Here is a 21,680-nt window from a genome sequence, read left to right on the forward strand (position 1 = left end):
CCTTCCCTTCCCTTCCCTTCCCTTCCCTTCCCTTCCCTTCCCTTCCCTTCCCTTCCCTTCCCTTCCCTTCCCTTCTCCTTTGATTCCTTTAGGAATCGAATGGGTTTTTTAAACACAAAGCCTTTCAGGCTTTTTGATTTTGTTAACCACAGAGGTCAGTTTTTTCATTTATAATTTAAATTATTCCAGATGCTAGCACAAATGAGAATTGCAAGAATATCAGTTTTGACATGCTTTTTAATACAACATGTGGTTACAATTTATAATCAAAAGTCACCTTTCCCAGGATAGCTTGGATTTTGGTGATCAGAGCAGGTAAGATATTTGTTTCTCAGCTAAGACAGTAAGAAGTGCTAAGGGCTGATTTGCAGTGTCTTGAAGTACGTGAATCTATATGAAGGAAGAGAAAGAAACACAGTCATTAAAAAGGCAGAAGTCTTATCAGGGATGTTTTCCTGAGTTTTCTCATTGTTGCAGAACAGATGTACAGAAGAAGATGAAAGGAAAGGCAACTTTGTCAGACAATGTGTAAGGAAAGCCTTTGAGAACAGAAAAAGTGCTTGAAGGTACAGAAGAGACGCCTGAAACCCCTTTCTGCTAGGCAAAGGACAGTGATCCTGACTAAACTACTGAAGTTAATAGATTTCTATAATTTTTGCTTTTTGTTTTTTACCTTTACAAACTGCTAAAAAATAATATTCACTGTACAAGAAACAGTCTTTTCACCTTAGTCAGCACACACTGAGGAGAGTAAGGCACAGACCAGTTACTCACTAGCAGGACCATCTTCCTGGCATTGCCCCCATCCCTTGCACATTCTGGAACTGATGTAACTGAAAACTAGTCATTTTTCTTTGCCAGGTTATTTCTCCGATGGATCATCTTGTACTGGTTTATTAACCATTTACACATACAGGTGAAGGACATTAGGAGGGAAAATTTTGCTCTATGTGGAAAGATGGGGGAGCATGTGGCAGCAGCAACCATGGTTTACACGGATTTCAAACTTGCTGTGAAAGCAATCCCTAGGTATGTATGAGTGGTGGTGTTCCAGGGCACTGCCATAGAGATAAAAGCTTGTGTTCAATATTCCTCAAATTTCCAGACTTCTGGGATTTCTCCAAAGCCTACGTTTGGTCAGAGCAGGAGACACTGCTTAAGATGTTTTTCAACAGACTTTAATCAAAACTCTTTGTAGCAACTTTTTTCTCATTTAATTTTTTTTTTTTTTCCACTAACATGAAGAGAAATATTCCTTGCAGGAGGCAGAGTTCAGTTATACAGTATAACATGTGGATTAATAGCTTAGGTGCCGATGTGGCTATGGTTAAGTAGAAGTAATGCACTCCATGTGATTTTTCAGTGTATTTTTCTACTTTGTACTGGGTTGTTTCAGAAAGCTCTCTAGCAAGGAAGTCTTTGCAAGAAGCAGTGAGAGAAATTACAGCAGATAATAATTAAACAATAAAAAGAAAACTCTTGAGTTTACATCACAAAGATAAATATGAGTAGCTACATAAGGTGAGACACACTTCTTCTCCATCCTTCAGCTACAAGCACACAGCCTGAACATACAGAGGCAGAAGCTTGTTTGGAGAGTGGCACACTCCAGACCATTCACACTGTGCCAGAGCAAAGGGATAGCTTCTTCTGTATTCTGCTTCCAACAGTCACCTTAAGTGGGTACCTGGGAAACAATATGCACAGGCCATGTACATATGACACTTCTCTATAACACTTTGCCAGACAGCAGGTATTTCTACTTCAGGGTGTTTACTGCACTTGCATGTGTTTCTAAGTATTTAGTTAATCCCAGTGGCCCTTGCACCATGCAAACCTGCACTATGGCAGCATCTCTTGGAAAGGATTTTCACAGAGCAGTTGCCTGAATAATCATGTCCCACTATCTTTTTCTAACCTGGTTCCAACTATCTGAATTTGATGGTTCTGTGCTCTAGAACCTAATGACAGTGAGCTCAAACAGCATCTCTTTGGACCTAATGAGATGCATCCTGGAGTCCTGAGGGAATTCACTGATGTGGTTGCCAAGCCACTCTCCACAATATTTGAAAAGTCATGGCAGTCAGGAGAAGTCTCTCGTGACAGGAAGAAGGGCAACATCGGGTCCATTTTTAAAAAAGGTAGGAAATACGACCCTGGGAACTACTGACCTGTCAGCCTCACCTCTCTGTCTGGCAAGATCATGGAACAGATCCTCCTAGAAGCTATGCTAAAGCATATGGAGGACAAGGAGGTGATTAGTGACAGCCAGCATGGCCTCACCAGGTGCAAGTCCTGTATGACCATCCTAATCGATTTCTATGATGGGGTAACCACAGCAGTGGATATGCAAAAACCAACGAGTGTGATCTGTCTGGACTTCTGTAAGGCCTTGGACATGGTCCCCCACAGCAACCTTATCTCTAATTTGGAGAGATATGGATTTGATGCATGGACTGTTCAGTGCCTAAGAAGTTGTTTGGATGATCGTATTCAGAGGTCAGTGGCTCAATGTCCAGATAAAGAGGAATTGGTTAACAAAGAGGGTGGTGAAGCACTGGAACAGGTTGCCCAGGGAAGGCGTGTATGCCCCATCCCTGGAGGTGTTCAAGACCAGGTTGGATGCGGCCTTGAGCAGCCTGGTCTAGTGGGATGTGTCCCTGCCCATAGTAGGGGGGTTGGAACTGGGTGAACTTTAAGGTCTCTTCCAACACAAACTCTCCTACAATCCTATGATGCTACGAAAGATGAGTACAGGGACAGACTCACCTTTTCCGGCAAGGGATGGCTGTGCAGACTGAGATTTGTTAGCCTGGAAAGAGGCTAACAATGGCTCAAAGTCCAGATGGAGATCCGTGACAACTGGTGTCCCTCATGGGTCCATACTGGGCCCAGTGCTGTTTAATATCTTTATCAATGACATTGACAGCGAGATGGAGTGCACCCTCAGCAAGTTTGCAGGTGACACGAAGCTGAGCGATGCAGTTGTCACACCAGAAGGACAGAATGTCATCCAGAGGGACCTGGACAAGCTGTAGCATTTGGCCTCTGAGAACATGGCAGGGGGGTTGGAACTACATGATCTTTAAGGTCCCTTCCAACCGTAACTATTCTACGATTCTGTGAGAGAGATGAAATGGGGGAAGCATGGTAGAAATCTATGAATTGCTTGAAGAAGCATTTCTGGCTGAAGAATGCTATGTGTGACAAAGGGCTACTGAAGCTGAGATGGCAAGTATACAAGCCTGAGGCATCGAAGTCCAAGAAGAGTTATGTACGGCTCAAGAACTCTTTGAGCCTCAAATGACTGGAAACTGGGAGAACATTTGGAGGAAGCATAGTAGATACATTGGATGAGGCCTTGATCAGCCTGATCTAGTGGTAGGTATCCCTGCCTGTGGCAGAGAGGTTGTAATTAGATGATGTCTAGGGTTCCTTCCGACACAAATCATTGTATGATTCTACGATTCTATGATGTTTACACTATACCTTAAATTTCTCTCTTCTGAAGGTTGAGGTGATCCCATCTATTAAGTAGTTCCCTATACAGAAACCATTCCTTATCTTTGAATATCCTTGACTTACCCTACCCCAACTCTATTATACCTGCTCTAGAAAGGCAGTATCAGAATTACACACAGTATTGAAAGGCTGAGCAAAACACCAGTTTGTTCAGTGGCAACATGATATCCTCTAATTTGTTCTCTGATCCATGATAACCTTTGGCTTGCATTGTTTCACACTGAGCTGACATTTTCTTGGCACTATCTGTCATAAGCCTGAGATCTCTCTCGTAAGAAGTCATCTTCCACTGAGTATATTATTTTATGTGGAAAACTCAGAGGTTATTTCCTCTTGTGGAACATTCTGTTTGATTTTCCTACATGGAGTTTCATGTTGGTTTATCACTCAGTCACACAGATCTTTCTTCAGATCTTCACACTTGGCACTTCTACTTGCCACCCTCAATGCCGTCATCCTGCAGCTCACCCCCTTTCCTGGGTTATTTGTGAATACAGTGGCTAGCACAGATCCCCGCATGACTTCCAATAGTTTGACCTCTCAGTTACCTATTCTTGCCAGAAGCTTCTCTGCCAACATGACTGTGTAGTTTCCCTGAAAAATTGATAAAGATTGTGAAGAAGATTCAACTCACATTTATGTGTATACATGTAGCTTGAAAAGAAAAGGAAAATATCATTTTCCGTTCTACAACAGTGGCAGTGTGATAGCTTTAAAATGAGGTCGAGGCACAAATCTTTGTGTCAGACTTCCAGTTCACAGTGGTCTTCAGCTTCCTTTGTTGTAATGACCTTTCTGCAGTTCGAATAATTATTTTAAAGCTTCTTGGCATGTCCTAGTAACAAAAAGAGAAATATATAGAGTTCCCATCTTATAAAAACCTGTCTGTTCTATTTAGGTACAATAACTACCCTTTCAACATAGTGTTTTTAAATATGCTGATCAGATACATTTCTCGATGCTACAACCAGGAAAATATCCACAAGTCATCCTGCTCCTGGCTGAGGAGCACCTTCTGTTTCTATTTGTTCTTTTGAAGCTTACGTTATTCAGTTGCAGGGTTACATGAGCAGGGCTGCGTTTTACAGCAGTACATCTGCAGGAATACATGGTGATTTGATAGTGAGCTTTAAGAAAAAGTGGCTGCATGGTACCAGAATTCTAAATATTGTCTGGAATGTTTTTTGCATTGGATAACATTTATTAATTTGCACAGAAGCCAGAATAATGATGAGAGTGCTGTATTGTAGTTTTCCATGATGAATATCTGGCTCACAGTAGTTTAGGTTTTGCTCGTGCTGAGCAGCAGCCAAGCCGCCTGCTATGCAGCACTTATTAGATGGGAGCACCCAGAGCATTGCTGGGGCCTGCAGGGCCCTCACTTCTCATCACTGACAGCTTCTCCTCTGATTTCTAAATGATTTTAAAAAGTGATGAATGCTACCTTGCTGTTAGAATGGAAGAAAAAGTGGTCAGCCTTTCCCACTGCAAGTACTAGACAGGAAGATCTTTGTGGGTTCACAACACTTCCGTACACTGACCCTGTGTGTGCTGGCATTGTTTTCATCCTATTTCTCTTTCCTTGTTTTTCTGTAAGCTTACACACACTTAGATCATAGTCTGTTATTTTTGCAATGAGAGCATAAAGCTCTGCTAAAAAAAATTCAAACTCAGTGAATGCAATTTTGGGTCATTCATACCAGAAAAACATCATAAAAATCACATAATCTGAGCAGAAAGTACAGTAGAAATTCTTTGCAAATTACACTAACCCTCTCTGTAAATTTGCACTAGATGTAAAACAAAGACTAAATAGATTCTAGTGCACACTAGAGCTAATATGAGGAGATTAAATACAGTCTGCAAACCAAAACAGCATCTGGACCCAGTGGTTAATGGAACATTTCAGTATGGAGTTATAATGCAGCATGATGCAGTGATGTTAGCTGATTTTTCACAGACTGGTTAGTTATACATCATTAAAGCTTTTTCTGCCCTGATCAGCAGCTCTGAATGCTGCTCCTGCTTGCAAACCAGGATCAACCATGAATAAAATTGTTTTTAATGCCCTGACCAAAGGACTCCATTTTCAGAGGATGCAGAGAAAATCTAGAATTGAAAATACTAGTTTTGCTATAGCATTACTCTGCTCATGCATGACACCACAGCACAGCTATTTGTTCTTCCAAAAATAACTCTTTTGGAAAGGGAAGTATTTCCTTTGGAATAGGAATCTACCAAGAAGGATTTTAAAACCTAGGCTTTGTTTACTTGGTTGTTTGTCCTGTCATGAGTCGTATCTCGGAGCAGAGCCCACAGCTGGACAGCCACTGTTCAGAAAATGTCAGATATGTTTTGCTGCATATCATCTTCACTAATTTACACTGCAGTATTACTCCAAGCACTACTTGTAGACTACCATGGCAAATGCTGTGGGCATGCTATTCCCAGCTTCCACAGATCCTGTGATACAACATTTCCAAGATTGTCTTGTATCATATTTTTCCTTAAGGAGAAGAGCATAAGATTGTTTCTGTCCATTACACATATATTATCCTGTCTGCTCAATGGCACCTCCGTTCATTTAAGGTGCCATCCTCTGTTTATACAACATTTCATTACTCAACACACTTTGCATTTCCTGTCTTCACCCATGTTTGGGCCAGCAATTTAATGCCAACAGTTGCACTGCACTATGCCCTGTATAGTTAGATGAAGAAATGATGCCAAGAAAATTAGGAAGAGGATCCTGCAAAACAATGTTTTTCCAGAATGAAATACAATCCCATGAGCATTATCATCTGCTGAACTGCAGTCTGCAGATATTACAAAACTTCTGGAATTTTTTACACACTTACAAAAGTTAAAATAAATACAAAAAAGAGTACCATCTTGTTGTAATATATGAGGCTGCTGACTTTCTATTGATCTTAGATTAATTGGGAGTAAAAGATATGAAATGAAGAAGTTGAGTTTTCCTTTGCTGAAGGCCAACACTGTTAGTCTAAAGCAATGCAGTCAATGGTGCTTCAGTTTGCTGCAAGTAAAACAGGATGACTTTGTAAAGGTGTAGTGTAGACACGTCTTTCTCGGTAAAAGCTACTGACAGTAATACTACTTTACAGTCAGACAGAGCCAAGAGGGGGATATTATAAAACTAACATTTTTTTCCCATACAGGCACAAAGGTGTTTTTCTTGAACACAGAAACAAGTGTCATTAAGCCTCATGACAGTTGCTATTCTCCTTCAAGGTTCTCAAACAGACTAATTTTTTATACGGTTCTTAAATCTCATAATGAGAAACATTGTACCGTCATGGGATTCTCAATGTGAATATAGTAGCCTAATATCATGTGGAGTGTAGGAAAGAGGTAGAAATGAGGGGGATGTATTACACATAGTCAGTGCCTTTTAGGGCAGCACGGTAATTCCCCATACTCTGTAGAGCTGCATCACACAGCCATGCTGCAGACTGAATGCTGCCCTTCACCAAACAGACCCTCACAGGGTATGTAATGGAATTACTTACTCCTAGTTAGGTAAGCAAAAAGCGAAAGGGAAGCTTTGCTGCTTCAGAGCCCCAATTCATTTGCTCACATACCCTACACACAACATGATACGAAAATTTAGCACTTTGAAGAAGCCGCTCAAATGGACCAAAGGTCCCATGGCAATTTTGAAAAGATATATGTAGATAACCTTTGATTAATAATTAGAGGAATGTAGCCATTAATTGGAGAAGATCAAGACAAGACTGGGAAAGACCTGAAAAGGGCCTACAAGAAAGCTGGGGAGGGATTGTTTATATAGGCTTGTAGCAATAGGACTGGGGGAAATGGCTATAAACTGGAAAGGGGCAGATTTAGACTAGATGTAAGAAGGAATTTCTTCAGGATGAGAGAGGTGAGGCACTGGAAAAGGTTGTCCAGGGAAGCTGTAGATGTCCCATCCCTGGAGCTGTTAAGGCCAGGTTGGATGAGGCCTTGGGCAGCCTGATCTAGTGAGAGGTGTCCCTGACCATGGCAGGGGGATTGGAACTGGGTGAACTTTAAGGTCCCTTCCAACCCAAACGATTCCGATTCTATGATTCTACGATTCTGTGAAAGATGACCACAGGGATAGACTCATCCTTTCTGGCAAGGGATGGCTGTGCAGACAGAGATTTGTTAGCCTGGAAAGAGGTGAAATAGTGAAAGCATGGTAGAAATTTATGAATGGCTTGAAGAATCATTTCTGGCTGAAGAATGCTATAGGTGATAAAAGGCTGCTGAAGCTGAAATGGCAAGTATACAAGCCTGAGGCACCAAAGTCCAAGAAGAGTTATGTATGGCTCAAGAACTCTTTGAGCCTCAAATGACTGGACACTGGGAGAACATTTGGAGGAAGCATCATAGATATATTTTCACCCTTGTCATGCATACCCTTTCTTCTAAGGGCCTGCAATGACCAACAAGGCAATGGCTCTTTGTTCTGACCCAGCACAACTGCTCTTGCATTGTAAGACTTCCTTGAGGCTGTAACTTGTAAGCTTGCCCAGAAGACCTGACTGTCCTTTCCTCCATCAACAAAACGGTTTCTTACATGAAGAGTGATGTGGAAAATTAAGGACCAGAGTGGAAAGTAACAGTTATATTACTTTCAATGTTGCAGCTACAGGACACAAAGTATTTAGTTCCTTATTAGGCATTGTGCCTTGGGACTATTGTTACATGCAAAGCTGCAGAGAAGTGAGTTTTATTATACTAAAAATAGGTCAAGGATACAGAATTTACCCTTTAAAATATTAGTTTCTATCCAGAATAATTATTTTTGCCATCAAGATGAGTTTCAAGTGCAAAGAACGTAGGACATTCTTATAAATCAAGTAATCTGCTGATAAAACAGACTGTCTTCATTTGACAATGCAAGCATTTATTTTGTGGAAGAAGATAAATATATTTGTTCAAAACAAGCACTGGTATATTGTACTAAATGGTCTACACTGATGACAATGGATTTTGTCTGATTAACCTGACACACTACGAAAGATCCTCATACTCTAAGATACAAAAGATACTCTAAGTGTGCCTCAAATTACTTGTTTCAATTCTATATGCCCTGCAATACTGTTTTATTTGCACTCATTTTTAATGTAGACTAATAGGAAATGAAGAAGAAGACATAACTATTTCCTTTGGGAAAGATGGATGCCAGACTCACTTCTAGGAAATATGCCAACAGAATATACTTCCTTGTCTTTTCCAAAGCATGTATTGCACCAACAATCATTTCAGTGAGACTAATGGGCTAGAGCAGTTAAGCATACAGACATTAGCAGCCTGACAAAAAAAACCTTCTGTTGTTTACTCAATTTAAGAATTCCAGTATCAGTGTACCGATGATGTGGTAAATAAGTGTAAAATTCACAAAAGTATCTTGCTCCTCAGAAGTCAGAAGACACATGAATTGAGAAAAAACTAATAGATCAGTGTCACAAATAATTCACACTTGTAAAATATTTTTTTTTCTATACTTATATTTTTAGATATCATGGCATCTAATTTTTCCTAACACCTTCCTCAGTAGTTACTGTTGGAAGGTCAAGCAGGTTGTCATTTACTGCAGCAAAAAAATATTTCCACATTTGGGTACCCACAGGGAAGCAGCTCTGAAATGCAGCAGGCAGCACGGCTTTTGCATCAAATGCAGATCAGAAAGTAGAAAAGGAGCACAAGGACTTGGCTAACATGATCATTGCTCACTTATTTATGTTTTCTGAGCTATCTAAAGGGATTGCATGTATTTAATACTTGATAGTCTTGCTAGCGCTTAACCTTAATTACTCCTTAACTCATATGTTGTTGTGTTCAACAACGAATGGTGTAACGATCTTGTTTTGATTTTTTTTTCTCATGGAAAAGGAGTGGGGATGGAAGGGTAAAGCCTTCCTTTGCAGAGATACCTTATTCGCTACATCTTGCTTGGAAGGCAAATGATGATGTACCCAGATGTTGTAGCAGGGATGGATCACCTTTTGCTATCACAGCTGAGAGAAATTACTGGAGCTGGTGAAAAAAAAAAAAAAAAAAAAAAAAGAAAAAAAAAACCCAAGAAAGGAGGCCCAGTCTTAAAAACTACAACAGAAATTTTAGGTATTGGATGGTCAGACTGCATTGACAAACGTCATCATCCAAAGTGTGTATTTTCCTACAGATGAAGTAGGGAATATTTTTCACAGTTATGGCTGAAGACTCCATGCAACAACACCTCCAGTGGGACAAGGAAGTGCAAGCCAAGTTGCTGTTCCCTAGCATAACATTGGCTGGGAACCGTGATTGTGTTTCAGCCCTTGAACACCTTACTGAATGGTGGTGAACCAATTGAAAGGTATCTGAACCAGTGAGAGCAATACAAAATAATGCAAAACACTCCAAGGTATTCCGGAGTATCAATGAACTTTTCCAGGATACTTTCAAAGTCATGTGTTTACATTTGAGAAAGAGGTTTACATTCTGGAAAACACCACAGCCATCTACTAAAAGTGCCTTTCTTGAGCTGGATTAGTACTGCTGATTTCTGTCACTAGACTACCAACAAAATAGCATTAACTCTGTTCCTAGGTACCAAACTAATTTTTATTTGCTCTTTACTACAGACATTGAAATTATTACCCTAAATAATCTTTAATTGGTCCTGATTATCAAATTTTGAGCCAGAGTTTTACTTAGAAAATGAGGAATCTTTTACACTTCCACTTGTGGTTTGGTAAAATAAATGCCTGTGATAATCACCAGATGCAATTAAACTGTTTTATCGTGGTATTGGCTTTTCTTGTGAGGGATATCTTCTAATGAAAGATGCTTGAGATGAGATGAGATGAGATGAGATGAGATGAGATGAGATGAGATGAGATGAGATGAGATGAGACGAGACGAGACGTTGGTTTCAAGCATTAGGGTGCCTGACGTGAAAGAAGGTTAGCCACTTTCACAGATCTCAGTTTAGGCATGTAAAAGAAAGGGCAAAATCTTCTCCTCTCATCTTTGGCATTTATTGCATACGAATGGGCTGATAATCGAAGTAATGTATCTTTCACACTACACCTTACGTTTTAGGTTATACACACTCTTTTATACAAGCTTCACGTGCATTTAATATTTACAGCCAAAATATGATTTATACAAATGTACACATAAATTAATTACTTCAGTTAGCAATCATGGTAATTAAAAAATGGAGGTTTTCTGCTTTATTCTTTGAAGACTGAGGTAAAACTATAATTTCCTTCCCCTTCCCTTTCTCTTTTTTCTTACTTTCCTTCCTGCTGCCCTATCAAACAGTATTTGGGGGATGGCAGCCCTGGATAGATACAACTAGGCTTATGGAAATGTTGAAGCTGTCACGAACATGCAATAAAATACGCACTTTAAAAGAATTATGGCTGGGTGGTCTTGCACTAGAAAGTGTTGCCAGCAACGCTCTATTGGTAACAGATACAGTTGCTCTGCAAAATCTCTGTTCCAGAAAAAGCCCTTGTGAACTTCAGCTGGTCTTATTTCAGACAAAGATACTAGTCTAGACCCTTCCAACTGAAAAGTTTTGCCAGTTACAGCCATTACCTCTAGGGTTTTCACTGGTACAGGTTTGTTGAAGCACATGTATTAATGAAACAGTGCTGACATGGGTTTGCTATAGCATAGACCTGATGATGCTTAAGAACTTTGATCCTCAGCTGACAACATGTTGCATTCATTAAAATTCACATCAAACTTACTGACAGCTTGTTTGAATGCCACCCTTGGTATGCTGCTGACACCCTGCTGTTGCTCCTCATTCCCACTGTTATTGAGGTGTTACCTGAGCTGCAGCTGGAAGGTAGGATTGCAGCATAAGGAACAAGTCCACAGTAGCTTTGTATGAGCTGCCCAGAGGAGCAGCAGAACAGCTGTGCAAATCATACCTTGGATGCTGATACAGACAGCTAACCAACACTGCAGCTTGAATTGCAGAGGATCCATTACATTATTATCCAAGTTAGATGGATTTAAGCTACTATACACATGCTTTTCCTTTCTGCAGAGCAGCAGCATGTTTAAACTGCAATTTGTTCAACATTTGTGCAGTGTCCGGCACAGTGCAAGTTTTATACGTGGCCAGGCTGCTTCTGTAATCCAAATAATGACATTTTTATTCTATTTTATACTAGGTAATGGGTGGCATCAGCTATCATTGCAAGAGGATTTTATACATGATGCTTTATTCTTCCATTTTCCACCCTGTGCTGCCCTCCCTTCCTTTTCATTGTCCTCCCCTCTGTTTCCCTTATTTTTCTGCCTCTTTGCATCTTCCTGAAACACTAAAAATTGGGGCACCATGTACCAAGGAGTATTACTCCTTGAAAATGAAATCAATATTTCCATGCTGTATCTGCAGTCCCTGCTGGATTTTTAGGAATATTGCATCATTTTTGTTGTCTCAGAGGGCTCAGTCTTTAGTTGGGTCACCAGTAGCACAAGAGAGTAATGTCTCTGTCACAGGAACAAAACAACCTCTGTACAGTGCCTGTAGGAAATTCAATTGGTGTCTGTCTGGCTCCTTCCCTTTCTTCATGGGGACACTTCTGAGGCACTATAATTGGCTTAGCCGGGGAGATAAGTGACAATTGTGGATGGGAGGAGGAAAAACAGGAGGAGGAAATCTCTCTACTTTTTATCTGTCTATTGAGAGGTCAGTGTCAGCCAAGAAGCACTTAAAAGAGATCTTCTGCTTTTATCTCGCAAGAACAAGGACACATGGAAAGATCTAGTCATGAGAGAAATGTCTGCTACAAGACTTCATGTGCCTAGGGCTTTCTGCAGTGTTTCCTGACAAGCAGCTTACTGGCATATTCAGGGCTGGACCACTGCTCTGGGAGATCATGGAAGAGAACAAGCTCAAAACTCTGGGTTTCTACCTGCCACATGCCTAGGTTCAAAGCCACAAATGTTCACCTCTTCTGGGGTCCTTGCCCACGCTAAGTCGGTTCAGCTTTGCTGTTTTCCTTGGTCTCAAAATCATGCATGCCTGTTTTCTACAAGTCTTCCAACATACTGGCTTACATGGAGTGGGAAAATTTGACCTGCATTTGACCTTGTATTTCCTAAGAAAATTGCCTCTGTGTGTGATAGCGAACACTTTGGAGTCTAATTACATGCAGGTTGATTCAAATGGTACCAAGCCATAGGAAAATGAGAGAACCACTGGAGCTCTGAGAGCCTCTCTGTTTCCTGGTTGTATACAAAAGACACTGTAGCAAATTGTTTCGATTGGCATAATCAGATGAATGAATCATAAAGTAGACAAACAGCAATTCATCCCTCCCTGCAGCTTCTCTCTCTAATAGCATTGTACTTAGTCAGCTCAGTAATGATATTTTCAATAAAATTTCACTTGCAATGAAGTCTCTCTGCTCCCAATTCTACACTAACCTGAGCGGACACTATCCTTCCGCAGGTTTATTATATGAAATAAAACAGCTTTTTCCTCTTCAGAATTTAATCTCGGACACAAAGATCAGAGTTCCCTTTACCAGATACATGCCCATCAGCTTGGAAATCAACGTTCAATTCATTTTCATAGGCCTCACAAGTACAAATCCTATCAAAGATCGCTTTATCAAAGATCTGCACTGAAACAACTGTAATGTACAACATTAAATTGTCTAACTTACCTTCTTAGCATCCTTGATTTGTAAGGGTTTAACAAATTCGACCTCTAGCATTCACACATTATTTTCTGAAAAAAATTCTTTAGCTTTCAGCCACAATTTCCTTCAAGCTCTGGAAGTCATTAGAGTTCTTTTCTTGCTACTACTATAGATAATGATGCTAAAGATTACAAAACATATGGGTTTGTGGATAAAACATGGAGGATGACATAAGGAAGTTTCCAGTGTCAGCAGTTATGTCAGCCTGGAGTTTATTTTACACCACAAAAGGACTATTTCAGGAGACTGGGGAAAGCTTTGCACGCACTTTACTAGACGCAAGCAATCATGTATCTTACACACTAAATTGAGTCATACTTCAAGTCACTGGACTGAAGCAACCTTAATAACAAGCTTTGACCCATCTGTTCTGCCTGTCTTGGCTACTGGAGAATTTGTGTCCATTTCTATACGTTGATTCCTCTGACCTTTAGTTTACCACTGATTTGATATTTCCAAACATGTTCTGATTTGAGAGAATATTTTTTATGCATGCTATTTGCTTACACAACTTTTCTCTATTTTTTTTTCTACTTTTCTCCTTGCTTGCCTTTACCATCAGCCTTTTAAAATCTCTCTACCTGATTCTGTCTTTCTGGTCACCAGCTCCTGCTATTCAGTAGTTGAGAGAAGGCATTTTTCCTAGAGATCATGTCTTCAATGAGAATGCTCTTGTCCTGATGGATTTCAAATGTGATTTTCTGCAATATTAATTTAAGGCTTTGTTTTTATGGGTGTGCCTGTCACTTCCACTAGTTGCCCATTTTCAGAAAGCCATGTACCAAAGAGTGGGATGGTGGTGAAAAAGAATTTGCTGAAAAGTTTGAATACTTCCAGACAATGCTTAGTTTTTGTTACAGTTTCAAGACAAATGGGACTTTGCAGCTCTCTTTAGTCACTGTCTGTTTTCATCTGCAGATGACTATCTTTCTTATTAGCTCCTGATTTAACCTAAGTCACTTTAGCTGGCTGTGATTTCCATATTATATTTTGGGAATTGATTTACAAATATGTCGGTGCCCTACTATCCAGCACCCTACCAAATCTTAGGTCGGACAAATCTGTCTTCTGATGACAGTGGTTGGAATGGTGTAACGAAGAAGCACAGATGAGTCTTTTTAGTACTTTCAGTACCACCTTTGACACCCATGAACAAGGTACCAACTGCAAATGATAGCTGTGCTTACAATCCTTTCTTGCATGGAGATCTGTTACATTAGTTCTTGTACGAATGAGGAGCTGGTGCATACTCAACAGGTGCCCAATATGTTCCTCCTCAGGTGGAGCAAGGCTATCTCCATGTGATTTCCTTCTAGGAGGAAGAAAACAAGTCTAAGTTTAAAGTTCGTTCTTTCTGAAAGTCATTCCGCATTGGCATTCATTCTTTTCTATTACTCTTATAATTAGTAAAAGTGCTCTAAATAACCACAGTCTCTTTGGAAAAGTGGCAAAACATGCTTTTCCTTCTGAATGCCCATGTAAGTATTTTTTAGGTCAGCACCTGCCTAGTATAAATAGGCAGCTGAGTAGAAACAGAAAAAGCAGTTGGAAAGAATTTATTTTAAAACATCAGAAAATAACAAAGAAAGGGCTGTAACAGTAAACAGGCTTCAGTAAAAGAATGCAAATAGCAGAACTGAATGACAAAAACGTCAGAGAAACTTGTCTGTTTGTGGGCATCCACGGACACAGCTGTTAGACTGGCAGCAGCTTGATCTGGCTTATGGGGTAGAGAGAAGGCCCACATCTTTCTGGCACAGTTCACTGCTTTGTAAGTGAGAAAGCATCTCAAAACATATTGAAGAGCTTCCACAAAGAGAGATTAGAGGGCAACTACTAAAACCTACCAGAAGCTGCAACTAGCTCTAACCAACAAGCATAAGAAAGGGCAGCAAAACACTCTTTTTACAAACTTTGCTTTCTGAGGCTTTTTAAATCCAGCAGAAAAGGATGAATTGTCCTCAGCCTTCTTGGGAGAAAGTACTAAGCCTTCACCCCTGCCTCTGATGCACAGGAGTACCACAGCCATCCCACTTCACAGTCATAGTAAAATTGCTCTGCTCTGATCTCCTCAGTGGTGAAGCTGTTATAGTCACACTTTTGTGTTGTTATTTGTTTTACTGTCTGAGTCTTTGGTGAAGACGAGGTTAGCTGGAACAGGGAGAAAAAGCTTTGGCTGCTTTCTCTGTACTTTGCATCTAAGCTTGTAGTGCTTTTCCTTCAGGTCTGTGAAGAGGGCACAAGGCAGCTGTGCCACAGCTCCTTCAGAATCAGAAAAGGAAAAGAGGACAGGGTAGAAATCCTCATATCTCATGACCCCAAGTGACCAAGAGGGTGGCAAAACAGGGTTGGTTTACTGTGAATATTTCATGAGCAAGGTCTGTTCATTCTGTCATTGGTATTGACTACCACCATGGCTTGAATAAATCTCACTGGGTCCAGCCATCAGCTCACAGAGGTCTCAAATTTTCTGCAGTAGAAAACGTCTATCCAGAAGAAGAACTGATGTACAGTTTTATGAAATCTTAAAGACAGATTTAATTAATGACACTTAGCTTGTCCCATTGCAGTAAAATGAATCCAGGAAGGGGACCTGGTCTTAATTTTCTTGCTAAGAGTAGCCTGCAGAGCTTGAAATTCAAAGTTACAATATCTGCTTTGTTACTCTATGAGCTTGCTGTAAAATATGCTGTAATCTTTGCCAGGGGTATGTTGTGCATTCCCTGGAGGTTTTTCAGCACTGAGGAACACTTCAGACTGCTTAACAGTTTGTTCAGGCTTTGCCTTATAAGGCCTTTTAAGTCCAGCGCAAGCACATGACAACCCTTCCAAGTGTCAGCCTGTTGGGAACAGATCACAGCAACAGTTTTCTCTGCTCAGGGAGCCATGATTGTCCTGTGTGTCTTGACCTGATGCCCCTGTTCTGACAGCTAGCACGAAAATGTGGCCTTAGGATAAAAGGTGGGGAGGGCGAAAGCTTAACTTTGCCCATGTGCATGTCCCTGCCTCAAAGGTTGAATTTCTTTGAATGCGCTGAGGTATTTTTGTGTGTTACACTGACTTTGGTGCAGTTGTAGCTGTGCTGCCCTGGGAATACTGGGTGGTCTACCACTGATACACATTCTTTAGCAGTAAGGCATGGGATCTGCTGCTTTTGGGGAGACATCTGATCTGCCAGTGAAGCAGAGGGACCTGTGAGTTAAAAGTTGCTCTCAGTTCATCCCCGCTCCATGAGGATCTGTGGCTGCAATGGTTGCAGCAACTCTATATCAGGGCAGCAGAAAAAAAATACATTTTTCTTTTCTCAGTATGTAAATGTCTCATTTTAGCAGCTCTGAAACACCAGCAGATTAAGCTAAAGTATTGAAATAGGGAGTGTAAACCACTGAAAACAGAATATGCTCTGCTTTGACTTAAAATATCCTCTTCAAAAGCTGGCAGAGTTACAAGCCATGGGAAACAGCCATTTGTGGAAATCCAGGAGGACTTTCAGACTCTCCTGTGGTTCTGAGCAAGATTCCCTTTGCGTTTCAGCCAGGCTGCACATCAGCAGAGATTGCACTGGGCTTTTCAAGTGTTTGGAGCTCTGGGGAGAAGGAACTCTGTGCAAGAATGGCACAGAGGGGCGAAACAGCCAGGAACAAACCTTGCACCTCCTGCACCCCACTGCATTCCTGTGTCAGGAGGCTATCCCACCTTCTGCAGGCAAAAACCACACTCCCCTCTCCACTTCCAAAAAGGCTCCATAGTTCAAAAATCTATGAATGCTAGCAGCTACAAATGATAGCATCTTGCACTATACAGATTCAGCAACTGACCAAATCCAGACTGTATGGGACAAAACACACAAAAGAGGTCCCACAAGCGGAGGGTAGTGTGACTTCAGTGGGACTACCACTTGCTGGATATTTGTTCAAGGGCTCCAAATAGAACCCTCAGAGTAAGCAGCTCTGGAGATGAAAACACTAAGAGACGTCATGCCACATGTCATCTGCATTGCCATAGCCAGTATTTGTCATCGCACAGTTATTTTATCCAGAGTCCAGCACTCACAACTAATTAAGCATTAAAACTCCGGTAGCCACAGTATCCAAGGACTCCAGGTTTCTCAGACTTAGGCATACAACAGAATGAGTTTTTCAACAAAAGGAAAAAGAACTGCCTAGGCTGCCCGTAGAGCTCTCAATACAGGAGGGTACATTCATACAAAAATTTAAGCTGCATCTGCTGTCTTTGAAACAAATTAAAACACCTTTTAAAGTCTTTCAGATCAGGTTTTTTTCACAGTCATCTCTGATGTAGGCACTGCCAAAAGGTTTTTCCATCTTCCTACTTGTAGCACTGCTGCATTTGACTCTCAGGCTTTGTAGCTGCTGAAATTTCAGCTCTCTCAAGGCAAACAAAAGACAAGATAATGCTTATTGTGGAATGTTTTACTCAAAAATAACAGACTAAAATACTTGCTCTTCTTTCCCTGAAACATAATTTTAATTTGACAATGCACACCACATCTCCAATCTAAAGGCAATCCCTGTTTTTCCTTCCATTTTTACATTATTAAGTCATCTTTTCTCAGTGCTTTCTTTGTTTCTCTTCAAAGTATCAAGAATGTTTCTTTTGTTTTGCATCTTTCTTCCTCTCTGCCTCACTCCAGAAGATTATGAGCTACACTTTGTTTCTGCAATAGTGGGTTTTCTGTGGTGATTGGGAAAACTGTGCTCATATCAATTGCAGAAATGGTTCCCATTATAAAATTTCACAGCTGGTGCACTTTCATCATGGGATGAGATACACAGCCTAGAGTATTAAACCAAAACTCTGATAGCTGGAAAACAGACACCATGAAACCAAAAAGAAAAAAAAAAATTTCACGCTCCTTGCCGCAACATACCACTGACAGTCAGAACTAACTGTAAATCTTAGAAGACTGGAAATCTATGTTGATAACAAGTGCAGTATGATTCAATAACAGGATATTTTAAAAGCAAAACCAAATCCAGAGCTGTTCTTCAAGCTCTGATTGTGCACTCCCAGCAGTATTATTTTGAAGGTGCTAATAAGCAGGATTTCAAATCAATTTTTAACCAAAAATAAAAAAAACCCACATCATTTGCAATTGTATATTTCCACATTTGCTCCATTCAGAAGTAAAAATTAGTGTAAAAGTGCTTTTTGTGGACTGTATAGTTCCTTTCAGAATAAAAGGTCAAATCCTTGTGAAAATAAATAGGGAGTGGTTTTTAATCTTTTCATCTCATTAAAATTAATTAATATCTTGTGTGTAAGCTAGATTTTATAAACTATCATTATTTTGCCGCTAATAATATTTCTTCTTAAACACTGAATATCAGCCTAATTTTTTGTAGCTGCAGTTATTCAATGCCAAATGTAACTTAGCTAATCATCATTCTTCCTCAGCAGCCACACTGCTCAGTCCTTGTACTGAGGAGTTCACTTTGAAAGAACAAGAACACAGAAGGCAAAGAAACACATTCATGAAATGAGCAGCGGTATGCAAATTGTCAGGGCTTGATTAGTAATCATATCCACAGAATGTCTACCTATTGATCTAGTATACTAGATGATATTTGGAAACACAGAAGTTTGTTATTCAAGTAGAATACCTGCGCCCCAAAATCATCACTTACACTTCCTGTGAGAAATACGCTGTAAATGTTTTCACACTTCTGCATCATCCTGTGTATGTAATCAGAGAGAGAGGAGGAGTGGAATACTGAAATTCCTAGACATATCTGAAATGTGAGAATTCAAAATACAACTTCAAAAATCCCTTATTTCAGATATTCCCAATTTTCTGAAAAGTGCCATCAGTCTTAAATGGGGCTCTCAAATCATTGTGGAGATATAGCCATTCAGTATAGCTGAACTGGTGCTTAGCAATTAGTAACTGGACAGCTAGAAAATCTGCTTAAGATCTTATTTTAAAACAGACATGTGCAGGGCTCCTGTCATATCAATGCCATCACACACCAGATACAATATTGGCATCTGCTGTAGATGTATCTGTGTAGGTTTACACAGGCTAGAATTATCCTGAAACAGCTATAAAACCACTCTGTGTGATTGCCTGGGCACTAGAATCAACACTTTTGTCTTCTGCCACATCTCAGCTGGAAAATAGTGGAAGTATATTATCTATCTTTAAAAAGTATATTTTCCCATGATAGAAACAGTCTAGTGTGGAGAAAATTAAGTTGCCTATATAGATCTGATGCAGACAGATAGTATAGCACTCTCCACAGTTTTGGTGAGTGGCCAGACTGCAATTGTTGTATTGTCCATAACAGAAGATCTAAATAAACCAGTAATCTTTAAAAAAAAAAAAAAAAAAAAAAAAGAAATTGAAAAAGGGACATTATTTTTCATTCCTATGAGAAAAGAGTAGATAATCGCATTGGCTAACATCATGGACATGAGATGTCTTTCTGTCTCTATAACTTTACAAGGAAAGCAATGCTCCTCTGCTAGTCTTATGAAAGAGTTTCAGATTGTTATGTTGTGAGGAGTAGGCAGCAACAGGAACCAGGCTTCAATAGATGGATTTTCTCCACCTTCATGAAATTGATTCAAACCTCCTAGGAGAAATCTACAAATCTGTAGTTCTCCTCAAGAATTATTCAAGAAAAGAAAGACTTGTTTTGTTAAATTAACAACCTGACATGTCTCCTTCTCGATTTGTGCAGAGTGCCTGCTACACAGTATCACAGAATCCTAGAATGATAGAATTATTGAACCATAGAATCATAGAATGATTTGAGTTGGAAGGGACCTTAAATATCAACCAGTTCCAAGCCCCTGCCATGAACAGGGACGCCTCCCCCTGGACCAGACTGGTCAAGGCCCCACCCAAACTGTCTTTGAATGTTTCCAGGTATGGGGCTGCCACAACTTCCCTGGGCAAACTGTGCCAGTGCCTCACCACCTTCACTGTAAAAAAATTCTTCCTTATATCTAATCTAAATATTCTCGCTTTTAATTTAAAGTCATTCCCCCTCATCCTATCACATGCCCTTGTAATGGTACATGATTACTGTTATTTTAGTACACTATTTTAGCATATGATTACTATTATTTTAATTTATGATGAACTAGTGCGAAGTGCACACAACTACAGTAAGCTCTGTCTTGCTACCTACCTGTTATAAAGCAGTATCAGCCTCAAAGGAAGCCTCATTCTTTTCATTCCTGGCACTCCTAGAGATAAACTACTCTAGCTGCAGGAGAACATCCCTTAAGACCTCTCTCGGGAGGTCTGAATTAACCATGAGTTTGAGGATACCTCTGGCCTTGCTCCATGTTTTATTATTCTTCAGTACATGAGGCATCAACCACAGCAAGTTGGAGAAATACAAAAAGCCTGCTTAAGTAATAAATTAAGACAAATCTAGAAGTATTCAGGGTTAAAGAATTCAAACTCTCCCCAAATATCTTTATTTAAAAGGTTGGGTGACTACTTAGCTTTGAAACAACCATGCATTGCGTTCTCTTCCAGGTTCCAAAATTGGAATATTTGCAGAAGCTTAAAATGTAGACATGTTGACAGGGATTTTGAAAGCAGTCTGAAGGATTAAGAATCATTTTCGATTAAATTAGTGCAAGACAATGTCAATCATTTAGACTGCTTTGTAAATCAGCATTAAATTTCATCCTAGGAGCTGCTAACTACTGCAATTAATGAATACTGTCTCTTCTGAATGCTACTTACTAAACAAGGCATTTGTACATTAGAGGTGCAAGACATAAAGATGATTTCCTAATTAGCCACACACCAGAGGTACCAGTTTAATGGTAATCTCAAGTGAGGCATGTCTGTGGTATTCAATACAATGTAAAACAGTTCTCCAATTTGTAATTCATAACATTGAAGTATAAAATCTTACCATTCCAGTGACATGAATAGGAAGTCAGTGGAACTTGCATTTTCCCCAGGAACCTTGATTATGATTTTCGTCAGCATGTATCACTGCTATCTGTATCACTAGTCTTTAAAAAGCACTTGCTGGGGCCCTGAGAAAGGAACTACTGGACAGGTATTTGCCATGAAAGGGGCATCACAGTGTGCTTGTGTGCCTTTGAGTCAAGCACTGGAAGTAGGAAGTAAGGCCATAGAGAGGAAATAACCTCAATGATTCTTTGAAGAAATCACTTGCACATATGCAATACAGTGGCTTTGCATAATAAATAACGCGTTACACTGGTTCAAGGCAAACTCTTGGCACCTTGTGACTGCCTTATGCTGTGAAAAGCTTAATGAATTCCCTATATAACAATGGAAGTTAGATATACCAATTTAGGTGTAGCATAGACTGATCCAAAATTCGTATTAAACTTCCAACATGGATCCAGAAAGTAGCCAGTTTGGGGTTTTTTTGTTCTCTGCTTCTTGTATGTGACTTTCTGCCACTATCTGAA

The 21,680-nt window shown here is 40.0% G+C and overlaps 1 long non-coding RNA gene across 4 annotated transcripts in view; it reads right to left on the reverse strand.

Annotated features, from left to right (window-relative positions):
• Nucleotides 1-252: 252 nt before the first annotated feature.
• LOC128850346 (uncharacterized) overlaps nucleotides 253-21,680 on the reverse strand; it is a 29,117-nt gene continuing 7,689 nt past the window's right edge. Inside the window, exons 3-5 of one of the 4 annotated variants that reach the window (XR_008447676.1) lie at nucleotides 14,435-14,559; nucleotides 4,157-4,357; nucleotides 253-390 (exon numbers count right to left, since the gene is read on the reverse strand). This is a non-coding gene — a long non-coding RNA (uncharacterized LOC128850346). Of the gene's footprint in view, nucleotides 4,358-14,434; nucleotides 14,560-21,680 lie in introns of all 4 variants that reach the window. The other 3 variants (XR_008447677.1, XR_008447675.1, XR_008447674.1) reach the window with 3 other exon arrangements.

Source organism: Cuculus canorus, chromosome Z, assembly GCF_017976375.1.
Source record: "Cuculus canorus isolate bCucCan1 chromosome Z, bCucCan1.pri, whole genome shotgun sequence".
Lineage (NCBI taxonomy): Eukaryota > Metazoa > Chordata > Aves > Cuculiformes > Cuculidae > Cuculus > Cuculus canorus.